General features: G+C 39.3%; 1 long non-coding RNA gene across 4 annotated transcripts in view; it reads right to left on the reverse strand.

Annotated features, from left to right (window-relative positions):
* Positions 1-17508, reverse strand: part of LOC117998813 — a 128275-nt gene that overhangs the window by 19271 nt on the left and 91496 nt on the right. For all 4 annotated transcript variants that reach the window (XR_004676089.1, XR_004676088.1, XR_004676086.1 and 1 more), the window contains one exon: positions 7914-8007. This is a non-coding gene — a long non-coding RNA (uncharacterized LOC117998813). The remainder of the gene's footprint in view (positions 1-7913; positions 8008-17508) is intronic.

The following is a 17508-nucleotide window of genomic DNA, read 5'->3' on the forward strand; positions in this document are numbered from 1 at the left end:
TATAACCTAAGAGAAATTGAATTCCTCTTCCTAATCAATCATCTGTAAGTTTATCCAAACCCTGTTTGGCTCTATTTATTACATTTATTCATTCAACAAAAATGTGTGTGGACTTGGCACTGAGGCTCTAGGTTCCTATGCAATGTGACAAATTCTGAATGAATATTATTCAATGTATAGCACTGTTCTCTCTTTTTTGCCCTCAAATACTTCCTTCCAACTTTGAAGGATGACCCACTGCTCAACAGTTCTAGGATTTGATGAACAATTCTCTGCTGACCTTTTCTCAAGCTTTTCCTCCCTGCTACAGAACAGATACAAATACAGTTCACTTTGAAAACTCTGGGATTGGCTCTGGAATGGGAGTATGTTTGGATTGGTAGTGTGGCGTGAGCTGCAGAAGATGAGAAATGAGCATACTGACGTGATCTCCTATTAGTCAGAAAAATTCTAAGAAACTGTTCCCAAAGAGAGACGGTAAGAGGATTTTTTCTCCTCTATTAGACTTATATAACTCGTAAAATAACAGGCTGCCATTTTAGAATAGTTGGTGTTGGCATGGTGTTGTGAAAATTACATGAAACTATTCTTTTTAGAAAATATTACTTCAGGTTTTAGGTTAAAGCTTGACGCCAAACACAGATGAGTAGTTGGTTTACACAATTATCGCCTTTTTCTTAGAAGTAAGGGCAAAACCTCAAAACATGCCACAGCAGAAAAGCTATTTCTGTCACTGACTAACAATTGAAGGACATCTATAAACCTTTGGAAATTAATATCCCCCAGGAAAATCTATTTGACGAAAGTCACAAGGAAGTTATTAACTAGAGTTAAGTCACTGACAAGAGATATTATTAATGATCTCATCAAAATTTCAAGTGCATTTAACTATCACATTGCAAGCCTTATTATTGACGACTCAGAGAATATTAAATTATTCTACAGTAGTTACTTGGCAAGAGATCAAATGAAAAAAGATGAAAAGCATAAGTTCTAGGTAATTCCATAATTCTTTAGGCTTCACACAATTAAAAAGTTAGAGTCATTAGCCTTTCTGTCTCCCTCTCCCCCAAATCTACTGCTTGCTAATACAGTGGGTTCCTTTTAATTGTTAATTGTTCCCTGTTTCTCTTCCAAATGCTAACGCAAGCAGGATGAAAGTCAGAAAAATTCTCCAAGCTTTGGTTTTCCAAAAGCAGCTCAGGAAGCTTAGTTTATTTTCAGATTGGAAGAGACACTTTCAAGTACACTGGGTCTTTAATTGCCATCCCTCAAAGACATTTTCCACAAGGGAAACAAGTGTTCTCCTTCCCACTCAATTCTCTCTCTCTGAGATCTTGACCAAACTTTCAAGTTGACACCAGGTTAAACTCCATGTTTTGCCCTTGTTAATGTCCTCCATAAGTGCTAGAGCTTGACCAAGCACTGATGTTGGGTAATAAGTCATATACAGAGAGATACAGATTTAAAAAACCCACCTTTTCAGAAATAGAGTATTTTATAAGGTCTTTCTAAATTGTAAGTTTATCTGGTTACCTAAGACAATTTTCGCCTCACTTCAGAGCCCTTAGTTCAGGAAACATTTAATGAGTTTCTATTACTCATGTAGCTCTGTGTGAGGAGCTAGAGAGACAAAGGTAAATGTGAGATGGTTCCTAGCATTCAAGAGATCCAGAAATAAAAGCAGATCATTTGATGCTATGCAATAAGGATGATACATACAAATGGTATGCCAGGAAGTCTGGGACATGGAGAAGAGTGGAGTACTAACCCAATGTGGAAGGAATGAAGGAGAGCTCAAAGAAAGCAACCTGGAAGGGGATGATGTCTATGCTGAACCTGGAAGAATGAGAAGGAATTAAGAAGGAAGGAAGCTTGCATTCATTAGTGTCTACAATGGCCAGGTACTTTACGCATGGTTTTCCACGAAATTCATTCAACAACTGTAGGAAACAGTATTGTATTCTCCTATTTGTAGATGAGGGAAACTGAAGTTCAAAGAGAGTACATAACTTGCAAATGGCAGACTTGGGATTCCAAGCTTACCCTCATAACCCCTGTAGTCTGCCTTTCTGATGTCACCCTCTGTTCTTGCTCCCCAGGTCCACCATTCTGATCTCTGCAGAACTTTCAGACAATCCCTCTATAAACACAGACTTGGCAATCCACTTACTATACTTTGTTTCAGCCAGTGTTCTGTGAGCCACTGTGGATGGCCACAGAACATCAAGTGTTCTCTGAGACAAAAGCCCCCTATAGGCTCAGGGACCTCTCTTTTCCATAATGTATGGCATTCAACCTATGGACCACATCTTTTGGCATTTTATTAAACCACGCCTTCCTTGCTAATTGGTCCATTCATTTGTAAAAATATAAATGATACTTTTTTCCCCCTGTGCAGCTGGCCAGAGGATTCTTTCAGAAGAAGGACCAACCTTAATAGGAAAATATCTTGAGGGGTAATCTTGGGATAAGAACATCTCTGTGGGGCATGCATGTCAGTTGCTGCCAGAACTTCAAAGAAAAGAGCTTCACAAATTCAGCTAAGACAAAGAAAAATTAGTTATTCCTGAGACTGTGGAGGGGAAGCAGGGGGAAAGGTGAGGAGGAGTGTAGGTGAAAGGGGCAAGAGAAACATAGGGTGTGATGTAACTTCTCTGTGACCCTCAACTTCCCAGCTAAATCTCTTATCACACTAAATGCTCATTGAGATTACGGGACTTTTTGTGAAAGCAAGTAAGGGAGCAGCTTCTGTATGCAGAAGCCCAAGCATAAGGGGTCCCAAAAGATGAGCTATAGTTCCCAAAGAGACAGCCAAGGAGAGGTGAAATGTGTTTGATTTCTAGAGGCATGTATTTTGATCCTTCATGGTATTTTCTTGCTGTTGTCGTTTTTAATCAGAATAAATTTGACAACATTGTAAAATTCAGCAAGTTTCACTATTAAAAATTCAGACTTTCAGCTTTTCTTGAAAAACAGTGAATGGTGTGGCAACTCTGGCCCCACAGTCCCACAGGAAATAACTGATGGAAGTTCATTTTCCCTGTTTCCCTGTTTTCTCCAGTTAGCCACAATCCTCACTATTCCATACTACTCTATGTAACTGAGTGAACCTAACCAATTTCCCTCATTTACATTATCTATCTGACCCCCATAGGCTTTTGAGTTTGCAATCCAAGCTGTAAGGCTGAGAAACTACCACAGATCACTTGGTGGTGGGAATTGCGGTGGCTGGCAATTTCTTCTTGAAGAGAAGTGTTATACTGTTAAGCTTTGTTTCTGCAACTAGGGAAGGAGGCAAGAACTACCAACTATTAATTATTAAGTAGGTAATTTAAATATATTGACTATTCTAATCCTCTCAAAAACCCTGGTAGGTAAATACAATTATCTATATTTTACAAATAAAGAAACTAAGACACAAAAACATTAAGTACCTTGGCCAAATTCAGCCTTCTATAGATGAGAACTGGGATGTGAATCTGGAAACCTAAGAACTCCAAGGAGTCCACTCTTCCCTCTGTCTTAGCCACAAATGACAATCAATTCACAATAGATATCCTTACTCCTTTCTCTTCTCAATTAATTAGGATCTAAACATCAGATTTTTGAGTGCCATATTTGGAAATCAAAGGAAAGAATGTGTGTTCTTACATAAGACTAGCTTCAAGGACCCTCCCCATGAAAAACAGGCTCACTGGCCTGGCTCCAATCTTATCCTGTCAATGTTTAAAGGTCTCCTCAGTTGACATTGATGTGTCTTCTTTGTTTTTGACAGCGTAGTAGTTTGTCTACAGCAAGCATTCCAAAAGTATTGCCTGAATTGCCCTGGTGAATAGAGGAAAAAGGGAAGAATGACAAGAGGAGAAGAGAGGAGTAGAGAAAGGCAGGAGGAAGAAGTAGGGAAGGAGAACAGAAGGAAAAGAAGGAGAATGGGAGTACAATACAGTGTTCAGAGCCCACAACCTGAATTCCAATACCCGTATGTTCAAATCCCACACTGCCATTATCTTGAGAACATGGACAAGACATCAAATACCCTAAGCCTTAGTGTCATCATAATATAATGGGCACAACCATACCTTCCTTACTGAAGTCTTTTGAAAATGACATGCAGTGATAATTGTAATGCTCTTTAGCCCAGTTCCTGGTACATGACATTCATTTAATGATAACTTCTAACATTATCCTTCTTTTATGCCTATTGTTACTGTTAGGGGTGAGATTATAGGGACGGGCAATGTGAGGACCACCAGAGCCTCAGATGCCTCTCAGAGGTCATGAACAGCTCTCTGAAGAGGTTCAAAATGCATTCTGGAAAGAAAATAAAGTCTGCAACCAAAAAACCCAGACCATTTCTAGAACCCAATCCAAACCAAACCTTCTTGAAGGTCATAACGTGTTCTGAGGTTTCATTCCACTATTTTTCACTTATACAGTCCTCAGTTCTGCCAGAGCTGAGCTAGGATTTGAGCTCAACATAGCCAAATACCACAAGGGGGAAAAAAGCCCAAGCCCTTTGCCCTGAATGTATTTCCAGGCCAACAGAGCACTGAAAGCCCTGCAAAGCTCTAGGCAGCCAGTGACCCCAGCATCCACCTCAATCAGAGTAGTTTCAGAGCATCATTCTGATGGCCTTGGGGTGCTGATGGCAGTCACCGGCTTCCTCTGTTACCTCCATGGCCACAGATGCAGAAATGGCTCACAGCAGTTCTTGTGCTCCAGCAACCTAACCACAGGCTTGGTGAGAAGGGAAGAGCTGCCAGAAGTGGGATAAATTGACTGATTTTTCCAGAAAGTATCTTCCCTCTAGCAGGGCCAATGTAGAATGCAGTCACAGAGCTGATCCATGCCCACTTCTTTATGGAAAAGAATTCCCCAGTACTTGGTACACTGCACGTTCGATAATTAGCTTCTTGCAAAAGTAACTGTATGGACGGTCCAATGTGATGGGTTCACTGAAGAAACTAAGTAAGACAACTGCTTATAGAAAGGGGGAAGGGGAAGGACAGGAGAATGAAGGAGGGAGGGAGGCAGGAGGAGGAGAGAAGAGAGACTGAGAGAGAGATCAGAACACTGACATCTGCTTAGGTGAATTGGTATACAGTATGCTGTCTTATAACACCTTGTTCTTTCCAGTGACCCCATGGATTTTGCTGGAACTGTGCCGAGTAGTTGTAGGAAGAATGAGTTCTAGAAAACAGACTTTTTGCTCTTAAGATGAAAGGAAGGATAGATGAATTGAGAGACAGGAATCTCTTGCTAAGATGGGTAATAGCCATCAATTAAGCCAATGTTAAAATCACTGATAAAATTGTGTGAGAGAAAGAGAGTTAAAGAGAGACAGAGGACAGAAAGAGACAGAGAGATTGAGAGAGAATGATAGGGTATTTCTGAGAACCTAAGACTTTTCTTATATAGTCAGCACTATAATTTGGTGGCTTAAGTGCCTAGAGATAAACAAATCTCAATTTGAATCCCAACTACCACTTACTGGCTGTAGTGACTTTGAGAAAGCAATTTGACCTCACCTTTCTCATCTGAAAAATGGACATAAACTAAACCTATTGATAAGGATTAAATGTGATCCCATGTAAACTACATGGTGCTGGAGACTTCATAATCATTCAATAAATAACTATAATAATAAAAGTGTCATTAACAATATTGGAACTTCCTGAGACCCCTCCTTGCTTCTAGCATCATGTTTTTACACAGTAATTGTTAATTAACATTCACTGATTCAATGAGAGGAAGGACTTACCTGCAAACTGAGCCACAAAAAGCAAAATGAAATCACTCAATAAATATTTATAGAGGACCAACATTGTATGGGCAGTTTCAAAGGGATCTGACCCCAGATGAAAATTTTCAATCTCCTACCCCACCCCCACAAGTACAAATATACCCATTTCTCTAAACATTCTTATCTTCTTCCTTCCTCTTTTGAAAGGAGAAATGTCCTGCCATCTGTTCTTTGTTTACCCCTGCCTTTGGTCTACTCTAGCATTTTTATCCACCCATCATGCCCTCTTCCTCATAAATCTTAAGGCTCTTTCTCTTTCCTCTGATTCTCACAACCCAGAAAATTAACCCATTCTTTAAAAATACAAGCAAATGGGCCAACAACATGCCTTCTCTCTGCCCTCCATTTTTCTATGTAGTTCTTGCTCTATCTTTCTCTCTCCTTTCCCAAGCAAGTTCTTGGAAATCTAGGCCACCCCTTGCTGATTTCACTTCCTCCTCTCTTCCCCCACAGCAGTCTGGCTTCCAGCCACCTCTCCACTCACCCTGATCTTGTCAAGGTCATGCTGACCTCTGTTTTTACAGATCCAATGGTAGCTCCACATGTCTCACCTTACTTGACCTTCCTAATGCATTTGGCACTAGGAAGCACTCCCTCTTCCATTGAATTTTTCCTAACTTCCAACTGTCTCCTCTGCTCAGTTGTCCTATGAGCACTTCAAAATCAGTGTCAAAATTGAACACTCTGTCTTTCCCTCCAAACCAAACTATCCTCATCTATTTCATATTCTTGATAATGTCACTGGGATTCATCAGTTCACCTAAACTAAAAACTCAGAAGTCATCCTCAGTTTTTCTTTCTTTATTTTCCATGTATTCAGTTGTCCCCTGAATCCTATTATCTGTATTCCCTTAGCTTTGGGACTCAACTGTATCACTTCTTTCTACTATTGCTGCCTTTCCTCACGATATTACAACACTCATCTGAATTATTTCAATAGTCTCCAAAGTGACTGGAGATAGATCTCTAGGCACTCCTAACACTAAACAATCTGCCATAGAGTAGATAGCAATATAATATAGTGATTAAGGGAACAGACTACCTCTCTTCAAATTTAAGCTTGGCCCTTTAGCAACTGTAAGATACTGAGCAAGTGATTTGTCTTTTCTATGATTCAGTTTCCTCAACTGTAAAATGGGGATGATAGTAATGGTAAACTTTTAGGGTTCTTGTAATATCAAATGATATTAAAGTACTTAGAACAGTGTCTGGAAAACAATAAATATTCATTAGGTATTATGATTATTGTTACTATTACTGCTGCCAGAGTAAACTTTTTTAAATTTTATTTTATTTTATTATGTTATGTTAGTAAACTTTTAAAAAGCTAAAATTAATTAAAGCACTCCCTCACTTTAAAATACATTGATTCTACAACATGGCAGACAAGATCCTCCATGTTATATTCCCTACCTGTCCTTCATTTTCACCTCTTATGTCTTATGCTCCAATCTTACAGTGCAAACCATGCTCTTTAATTCCTGAAACTCTGTACATGATTCCCCTGTACCTGGAATGCTCTAACCCTTCTTATAAACCACAAAAACTCCCATTCATCCCTCAAATACCCTATATTGTCTGTGAAATCTTGTTATTTTCTACCACCTCTAAATAAAAAAAAATCACTGATATCTATATAATTCTTCTATATCTTATGTATATGTAAATGTATATGTATGTGTAAATAGATATACATTATGCTGTATTGCATCTGTGTATTTGCATGTATATCTCTCCTTCTAGAATATAAGTTTTTTTTTAATTTTATTTATTTATTTGACAGAGAGAGAGACAGCAAGAGAGGGAACACAAGCAGGGGGAGTGGGAGAGGGAGAAGCAGGCTTCCTGCTGAGCAGGGAGCCCGACGTGGGGCTCGGTCCCAGGACCCAGGATCATGACCTGAGCTGAAGGCAGATGCTTAATCATCTGAGCCACCCAGGTGCCCCTAGAATATAAGTTCTTAAGAAGAGCAACTATCTTACTTACCTCAGGGTAGACAGACCTAGCCTACAGTAAGCCCTTACAACATTAACATTTTATATTCCTGTGTGCCTCATAATTTACAAAATGATATTTGTAGCAGATAGTCTCCAAAGATTGCCATTACCGTTTCCTTTCCTTGTTGTATATGCATGCTGCTCCATCCGTCAGAGTTGGGAACTGTTTCCTCTCTTCTTGAATTTAGGCTGGCTTTGTCTCTGCTTTGACCAAAAAAATGTGATGGAAGTAACATTTTTGAACTTTCAAGCCTAGGCCTTAGGAAAATGGGCAGCTTCTGCTTTCCCCCTTTAAAAACCAGCCACCATATCAGAAGTTCAACCTCTATGAGATCACCATAATGCAAGGAGGTAAGGATTATGAACAACCAGAGGAGTTGTCTCCTCCCCATCCTCTTCATCATGACCATTGAGGGGAAAAGCCCAACCATATTTCAGATCCCATCTGCTCCATCCTTTAGGCAGATTGACTAACCCTCTTGATTTACCTGGGACTTTTACAATTTTAGCACTGAAAACCCCATATCCCAGGAACCCAATCAGTCCCAGGCAAACCAGGACATTTGGTCTTCCCCTACCTTCTGGATTCCTACCACCGTTAATATGCTCTCCTGGATCTCTGAGGTGAGCCATTCAACTATTGGCCCTGAGGTCTCTGGGTTGGAAAAGGACATTTATTACCTTCAAGATCAATTTCCTTATAGGCTAAAGAATAACTCCCTATTCTATTTCCCATCTCTCATGCCCAGCCACACGGTCTGGTAGAGCTTGCCAGAGATTATACAATGAACCCAACTAAGACAATGAAGACTATTCCAAAGTTACATAACAGAAACTTCCCTTAATTGTTCAATTCCCAGTGAAATGAAAGCCCAAAAGTTAACCCCCAAAGTCCCCTTTCAAAGCTCAAAGTACAAAAAACTAAATACAGGGCACCTGGGTGGCTCAGTTGGTTAAGCGACTGTCTTCGGCTCAGATCATGATCCTGGAGTCCAGGGATCGGGTCCCGCATCGGGCTCCCTGCTCAGCAGGGAGTCTGCTTCTCCCTTTCCCACTCCTCCCTCTTGTGCTCTCTCTCACAAATAAATAAATAAAATCTTTAAAAAAAAAAAAAAGCTAAATACATAAAATAAAAAATCCTCTCTTCTCCAATTTCATCTCTGTTCAGTCTCAGCCAGATGATATTTGGGTTCCTTCAGCATTTCCTGCATTATTCTCCCCAAGAATTGACAAAAGCTCCTCTACCTCTACCACCCCCAAATAAAGCTTCCATTACATAGATAATTTAGACCTACAATGCTGTTGTTAGCCACAATCCACCACAGAGACATGGTGTTATCTAGGAGCCCGGGGTTGAGAGAAAAAAATAAATGCACCAAGGCAGGAAACTGAAAAGTAGTTTTTTTTTTTTTAATTTTATTTTATTATATTATGCTAATCACCATACATTACAACATTAGTTTTTGATGTAATGTTCTATGATTCATTGTTTGCGTATAATACCCAGTGCTCCATTCAATACATGCCCTCCTTAATGCCCATCACCAGGCTAATCCATCCCCCCACCCCCCTCCCCTCTAGAACCCTCAGTTTGTTTCTCAGAGTCCATAGCCTCTCATGGTTCATCTCCCCCTCCAATTTCCTCTCCTTCATTTTTCCCTTCCTACTATCTTCTTTTTTTTTTAACATATAATGTATTATTTGTTTCAGAGGTACAGGTCTGTGATTCAACAGTCTTACACAATTCACAGTGCTCACCATAGCACATACCCTCCCCAGTGTCTATCACCCAGCCACCCCATCCCTCCCACCCCCCACCACTCCAGCAACCCTCAGTTTGTTTCCTGAGATTAAGAATTCCTCATAGCAGTGAGATCATATGATACATGTCTTTCTCTGATTGACTTATTTCATTTAGCATAATATCCTCTAGTTCCTTTTTCATCCAACCTAAGGAGAGATGAAATGAATTACAATTATCACAGGGGTCTTGTCTTAGTTTGTGACTCCTAATTCAAATGTCCAGGTAAGATAATTCTACTCATTTTCTGTCCTGGGAGGTCCATAAAATTTCTCCTTATATTTGAACTAGTTTGAACTATATTTGAACTGTGAATTTCTGTTCCCTGCAGCCAAAGAACCTTGACTGAAATACTATTTTTCATAAAAGACTTATTAGGAAAGGTTCTTTTCCCTACACCAAAAATCCCATTCATTTTGTTCCCTGAATTATCATCTTACACAGATCGAAGAAGCTATCAATAAAGCACACATTAAATACAATGTGAAAATTAGTTCTGAGAACATAACTGGGTAGATAAGAAGCATGAGCAGAATATGTTAAATTTTAATGACTAAATTGCACTTTTACCCATTTATCAACTTTTAAAAATATTAATGCTGTAGGATCTATAACAGCATTTCTATTTTAGGGGGAAGTTTTCACAGACATGTATCATAGCATGATTTAAGATTTATGGAATTCCAGAATTCTTAGAAATATATGCACAGAAATATAGCCCTTATTATGGTTCCCAAACTGCAAACATGTGAAGTAGACAAATATACAACAGCTGGATTGAAATTCATTGTCTTTTTAAAATAAACTAGAACTGTATGTAGATGCTTCAAGGATGCCAATGAAGAGAAAATCTTCACATTCAAGTGGGGGTAGGGAAGTTGGATCATATAACCACCACGCTTGTCCCCAAAATTCACCATCACCATGAATATCTCTCACTAAGAACAATTGCCACTACCGTGCTAGTCTTAGGAGCTGGAGGGGGGGCTTCTCCACTGTTTCACTTTCTGGTCCAAGTGTGGACACATGAACCTTCCCTTCCTAGTCTGTACTACAGCTTGAGACCAAGCTGGAATGTTTAAACAAGACTTTTCTAAAGGCTTAGGAATAACACAAGGAAAGAAAATGTAGATATAAGCTGAAGTCCTCCTTATCCCCTTTTTCTAGAAGAAATTCCTTTAAACCAGTTGCCTCCATTGCCAATTACCATGGTCTGGGAATGTCCAGAAGCTTATTAGGACCCTACAGCCTCTGGTCCCTTCTGTCCTGGGTGTTCTGTTCACAGATACTGCTTCTGCCTTTACACTGAATCAAACAACACACAGAAATCATCATCTTTTCACGTTCCCAAGAAAGCATTGTACATACAGGAATACTCACATGTACACTCAACAAAGTACCACACAATCCAGACTCCTGAAGATTCTACATAGGAGCCCAGGGGAAGTGAGGACTTAAGATCAGATATACCAAACAGGGGGAGAATTTCTTCTTGAACATTTGTTATCCCAAAGTCCACTACCTATGATATGGGGACAGCAGCCATCTCTTTCTCTTTCCCTTCTCCTTACCAGTGCCAGTCTCTGCTCACCTCTCATCTCTCCTTCTTCTTATGGCTCTCAATCCTTCACACCCTCAGGAGCCACATAAGCTTCTTTCCTCCTCTTAGCCATTTAGAAACCATCCTCTGCTATTTAAATATACCCTTGGTTAGATTTATTCCTAGGTATCTTATGGTTTGGGGTACAATTGTAAATGGGATCGACTCCTTAATTTATCTTTCTTCTGTCTTGTTGGTGTATACGAATGCCACTGATTTCTGTGCATTGATTTTATATCCTGCCACTTTACTGAATTCCTGTATGAGTTTAGCAGTTTTGGGGTGGAGTCTTTTGGGTTTTCCACATAAAGTATCATATCATCTGCAAAGAGTGAGAGTTTGACTTCTTCTTTGTTGATTCGGATGCCTTTTATTTCTTTTGGTTGTCTGACTGCTGTGGCTAGAACTTCTAATACTATGTTGAATAGCAATGGTGATAGTGGACATCTCTGCCGTGTTTCTGACCTTAGGGGGAAAGCTCTCAGTTTTTCCCCATTGAGAATGATACTCGCTGTAGGTTTTTCATAGATGGCTTTTATGATATTGAGGTATGTACCCTTTATCCCTATACTCTGAAGAGTTTTGATCAAGAAAGAATGCTGTACTTTGTCAAATGCTTTTTCTGCATCTATTGAGAGGATCATATGGTTCTTGTTCTTTCTTTGATTAATGTATTGTATCACACTGATTGATTTGCAGGTGTTGAACCAACTGCAGCCCAGGGATAAATCTCACTTGGTCATGGTGAATAATCCTTTTAATGTACTGTTGGATCCTCTTGGCTAGTATTTTGGTGAGAATTTTTGCATCCATGCTCATCAAGGATATTGGTCTCTAATTCTCCTTTTTGATGGGGTCTTTGTCTGGTTTTGGGATCAAGGTAATGGTGGCCTCATAAAACAAGTTTGGAAGCTTTCCTTCCATTTCTATTTTTTGGAACAGTTTCAGAAGAATGGGTATTAATTCTTCTTTAAATGTTTGATAGAATTCCCCTGGGAAGCCATCTGGCCCTGGGCTTTTGTTTGTTGGGAGATTTTTGATTACTGCTTCAATTTCCTTAGTGGTTATAGGTCAATTCAGGTTTTCTATTTCCTCCTGGTTCAGTTTTGGTAGTTGATACGTCTCTAGGAATGCATCCATTTCTTCCAGGGTATCTAATTTGCTGGCATAGAGTTGCTCATAATATGTTCTTATAATTGTTTGTATTTCTTTGGCGTTGGTTGTGATCTCTCCTCTTTCATTCATGATTTTGTTGATTTGGGTCCTTTCTCTTTTCTTTTTGATAAGTCTGGCCAGGGGTTTATCAATCTTGTTAATTCTTTCAAAGAACCAGCTCCTTGTTTCGTTGATCTGTTCTACTATTCTTTTGGTTTCTATTTCATTGATTTCTGCTCTGATCTTTATTATTTCTCTTCTCTTGCTGGGTTTAGGCTTTATTTGCTGTTCTTTCTCCAGCTCCTTTAGGTGTAGGGTTAGGTTGTGTATTTGAGACCTTTCTTGTTTCTTGAGAAAGGCTTGTACTGCTATATACTTTCCTCTTAGGACTGCCTTTGCTGCATCCCAAAGATTTTGAACAGTTGTGTTTTCATTTTCATTAGTTTCAATGAATTTTTTTAATTCTTCTTTAATTTCCTGGTTGACCCATTCATTCTTTAGTAGGATGCTCTTCAGCCTCCATGTATTTGAGTTCTTTCCAACTTTCCTCTTGTGATTGAGTTCTAGTTTCAAAGCATTGTGACCTGAAAATATGCAGGGAATGATCCCAGTCTTTTGGTACCAGTTGAGACCTGATTTGTGACCTAGGATGTGATCTATTCTGAAGAATGTTCCATGGGTACTAGAGAAGAATGTGTATTCTGTGCTTTGGGATGGAATGTTCTGAATATATCTGTGAAGTCCATTTGGTCCAGTGTGTCATTTAAAGTCTTTATTTCCTTGTTGATCTTTTGCTTAGATGATCTGTCCATTTCAGTGAGGGGGGTGTTAAAGTCCCCCAGTATTATTGTATTGTTGTTGATGTGTTTCTTTGCTTTTGTTATTAATTGGCTTATATAATTGGCTGCTCCCATGTTAGGGGCATAGATATTTACAATTGTTAGATCTTCTTGTTGGATAGACCCTTTAAGTAGGATATAGTGTCCTTCCTCATCTCTTATTATAATCTTTGGTTTAAAATCTAATTTGTCTGATATAAGGATTGCCACTCCAGCTTTCTTTTGGTATCCATTAGCATGGTACATGGTTTTCCACCCCCTCACTTTCAATCTGGAGGTGTCTTTGGGTCTAAAATGAGTCTCTTGCAGATAACATATCTTTGGATCTTGTTTTTTTATCCAATCTGATAGCCTGTGTCTTTTGATTGGGGCATTTAGCCCATTTACATTCAGGGTAACTATTGAAAGATAGGAATTTAGTGCCATTGTATTGCCTGTAAGGTGACTGTTACTGTATATTGTCTGTGTTCCTTTCTGGTCTATGTTACTTTTAGACTCTCTCTTTGCTTAGAGGACTCCTTTCAATATTTCTTGTAGGGCTGATTTTGTGTTTGCAAATTCCTTTAGTTTTTGTTTGTCCTGGAAGCTTTATATCTCTATTTTCAATGACAGCCTAGCTGGATATAGTATTATTGGCTGTATATTTTTCTCATTTAGTGCTCTGAATATATCATGCCAGTCCTTTCTGGCCTGCCAGGTCTCTGTGGATAGGTCTGTTGTCAATCTAATGTTTCTACCATTGTAGGATACAGACCTCTTGTCCTGAGCTGTTTTCAGGATTTTCTCTTTGTCTCTGGGACTCGTAAGTTTTACTATTAGATGTCGGGGTGTTGACCTATTTTTATTGATTTTGAGGGGGGTTCTCTGTGCCTCCTGGATTTTGATGCCTGTTTCCTTCCCCAAATTAGGGAAGTTCTCTCCTATAATTTGCTCCAATATACCTTCTGCCCCTCTCTCTCTTCTTCTTCTGGGATCCCAATTATTCTAATATTGTTTCATCTTATGGTATCACTTATCTCTTGAATTCTGCCCTCATGATCCAGCTGTTGTTTATCTCTTTTTCTCAGCTTCTTTATCTTCCATCATTTGGTCTTCTATATCACTAATGTCCCTTCTGCCTCATTTATCCTAGCAGTTAGAGCCTCCATTTTTGATTGCACCTCATTAATAGCCCTTTTGATTTTGACTTGATTAGATTTTAGTTCTTTTATTTCTCCAGAAAGAGTTTCTCTAATATCTTCCATGCTTTTTGCAAGCCCAGCTAGTATCTTTAAAATTGTCATTCTGAACTCTAGTTCCTACATCTTACTAATGTCCATATTGACTAGGTCCCTGGCAGTCAGTACTGCCTCTTATTCTTTTTTTTTTTTTGAGGTGATTTTTTTCCTTCTTGTCATTTGTCCAGAGGAGAACAGATGAATGAGAGAACAAAATGCTAACAGGGTGAAAATGACCACAGAAAATATACACTAAACAAATCAGAAGAGACCTGAAACCAGAGGAAAAGAAAGGGAAAGAAAGAAAAAAGAAAAAAAGAAGAAAAAGAAAAAGATAAAAAAAAAGAATCTGATCAAATATGATCAGGTTGGTGCATAGATTAGTGCCACACACTAGATTTTGGGTGTATTTTGATCTGTTAGAAGAAACTGCCTCCCAAAATTTTAAAGAAAGAAAAACTTATATATGTACAAAAGTAAGGGTAAATACAATGAAGGGATGGAATATAACTATCACAATGAAAATTATAAAAGATTTTATAAAAGTAATTGATAAGATAAGAAGTTGGTTGAAAAAAGAAAGAAGAGGAATTTAAATAAAAAAGGGAGAGAATGTGATCAGGCAGGAGACTAGAACAAAGCCATACACTAGAGATTTAGGGTATATTTTGGTCTGTTAGAAGAAACTGTATCCCAAAATTTTTAAAGAGAGAACAACTTACACATATATACCAAAAATAAGGTTAACTATTAAAAACCTCAATGAGATACCACCTCACACCAGTCAGAATGGCTAAAATTAACAATTCAGGAAATGACAGATGTTGGTGGGGATGCAGAAAGGGGAACCCTCCTACACCGTTGGTGGGAATGCAAGCTGGGGCAGCCACTCTGGAAAACAGTATGGAGGTTCCTCAAAAAGTTAAAAATAGAGCTACCCTACTACCCAGCAATTGCACTACTGGGTACTTACCCCTAAGATACAAATGTAGTGATCTGAAGGGGTACATGCACCCCAATGTTTATAGCAGCAATGTCCACAATAGCCAAACTATGGAAAGAGCCAAGATGTCCATCGACAGATGAATGGATAAAGAAGATGTGGTATATATATACAATGGAATATTATGCAGATGAATGGATAAAGATGATGTGGTATAATGGAATATTATGCAGCCATCAAAAGGAATGAAATCTTGCCATTTGCAATGCTGTGGTTGGAACTGGAGGGTATTATGCTGAGCGAAATAAGTCAATCAGAGAAAGACAATTATCATATGGTCTCGCTGAGGAATTCTTAATCTCAGGAAACAAACAGGGTTGCTGGAGTGGTGGGGGGGGAGGGATGGGATGGCTGGGTGATAGACATTGGGGAAGGTATGTGCTATGGTGAGCACTGTGAATTGTGTAAGACTGTTGAATCATAGACCTGTACCTCTGAAACAAATAATACATTATATGTTATAAAAAAAGAAGAAGCTAATAGGAAGGGAAAAATGAAGGGGGGGAAATCAGAGGGGGAGACGAACCATGAGAGGCTATGGACTCTGAGAAACAAACTGAGGGTTCTAGAGGGGAGGGGGTGGGGGATGGGTTAGCCTGGTGATGGGTATTAAAGAGGGCATGTACTGAATGGAGCACTGGGTGTTACACACAAACAATGAATCATGGAACACTACATCAAAAACTAATGATGTGATGTATGGTGATTAACATAACATAATAAAATATTTTAAAAACCTGCACTCAAGAAGCAACAAGGCAAAAAAATATATATATATATATATACATATATATATATATACCCTTGGAATCTCATCCTCCAGCCCTAGAAATTTATCAAAGAACTCCATCCACATAGATACAGTGCATTTCTTTTTTTTTTTTTTAAGGTTTTATTTATTTGACAGAGAGAGAGAGAGTGAGTGAGCAAGCATGACCAGGGGAGCAGCAGGCAGAGGGAGAAGCAGGCTCCCTGCTGAGCAGGGAGCTCAATGCGGGGGTCCATCCCAGGACCCTGGGATCGTGACCTGAGCCGAAGGCAGACGTTTAACAACTGAGCCACCCAGGCATCCCAGATATAGTGCATTTCTAAGAATAATTCTGCTGAATCCCCCTTTCTCTGTCTTTGTAATAAACCTGAAGAGTAATATAAAATTAGAGAATCTACTTTACAAATATTACCTGCCATCAATGGTCATGGACCTGATTTTATCCAAGCTTCAGGCCTGCCTTAATTTGGAGAACATCATGTGGAAACTACCACCATCCAGCAGCACAAGTTCCTTGACATTTAGACCCAAAGGACCTCAACCAAGACAAACATACATAAGATCCTTTTTTTTTTTTTTAGTTTCTGGTTTTCTATCTGAGGATCCATCTATTATTCATTTGATTGACTCAGGAAATCTTTCCATTCTGAGAAAACATGCCTTCTCAACTGGGTATGACTTTACCCAGTAGATTATTCATGGTCACATAGTAGTGGCAACATCAGGAACAGATTGGTGGGCAGGTGACTGGATGGTCATAAAAGGTCTCACCCTCAGAAGGGCCCCATACTTGTTTTAACTTTCTGTAGTCATTGCCTTAAAATTCTTAATTGTCATTGAATAAGGGGCCCTGCCCCACATTTTCATTTTGGGCCCCACAAATTATGTAGCTACCTCTGACCAGTGTTTATAGAAGAGGTACACACACACACAGAACAGTGGGTGGGCCTTTTCCTTATAATGGTCTTAGAAACAGTGGCAGCAATGATTTTAGTATCATTATGTACAAAGCTCTTTCATCAGGTGAGAAAATGGAACCCAGAGATGTGAAGTAATCGGTCCCAAGTCTCACAGTTCATTAGCGGGAGGGCCATTGCTCGGCACAACTCCAGGTAGCATCAGCCTCATTATCTTAAAGCTACAGAAGTCACCATCCACTTGTTTTTCTATGTGAATAGTGGTCCCTAGAGATGTGTAACACTAACTCAGAACCAAGCCTCCAAAGCAGCATACTCTCCACCTAGCACCACTCTAGCTCCTGAGTACATCCCACCTTCCAAAGCTTTTGTTCTCTTTCCCATGCCCACTAGGAATGTGCACT

Source organism: Mirounga leonina, unplaced genomic scaffold, assembly GCF_011800145.1.
Source record: "Mirounga leonina isolate KUSES-001 unplaced genomic scaffold, KU_Mleo_1.0 Mir_418, whole genome shotgun sequence".
NCBI classification, from domain to species: domain Eukaryota; kingdom Metazoa; phylum Chordata; class Mammalia; order Carnivora; family Phocidae; genus Mirounga; species Mirounga leonina.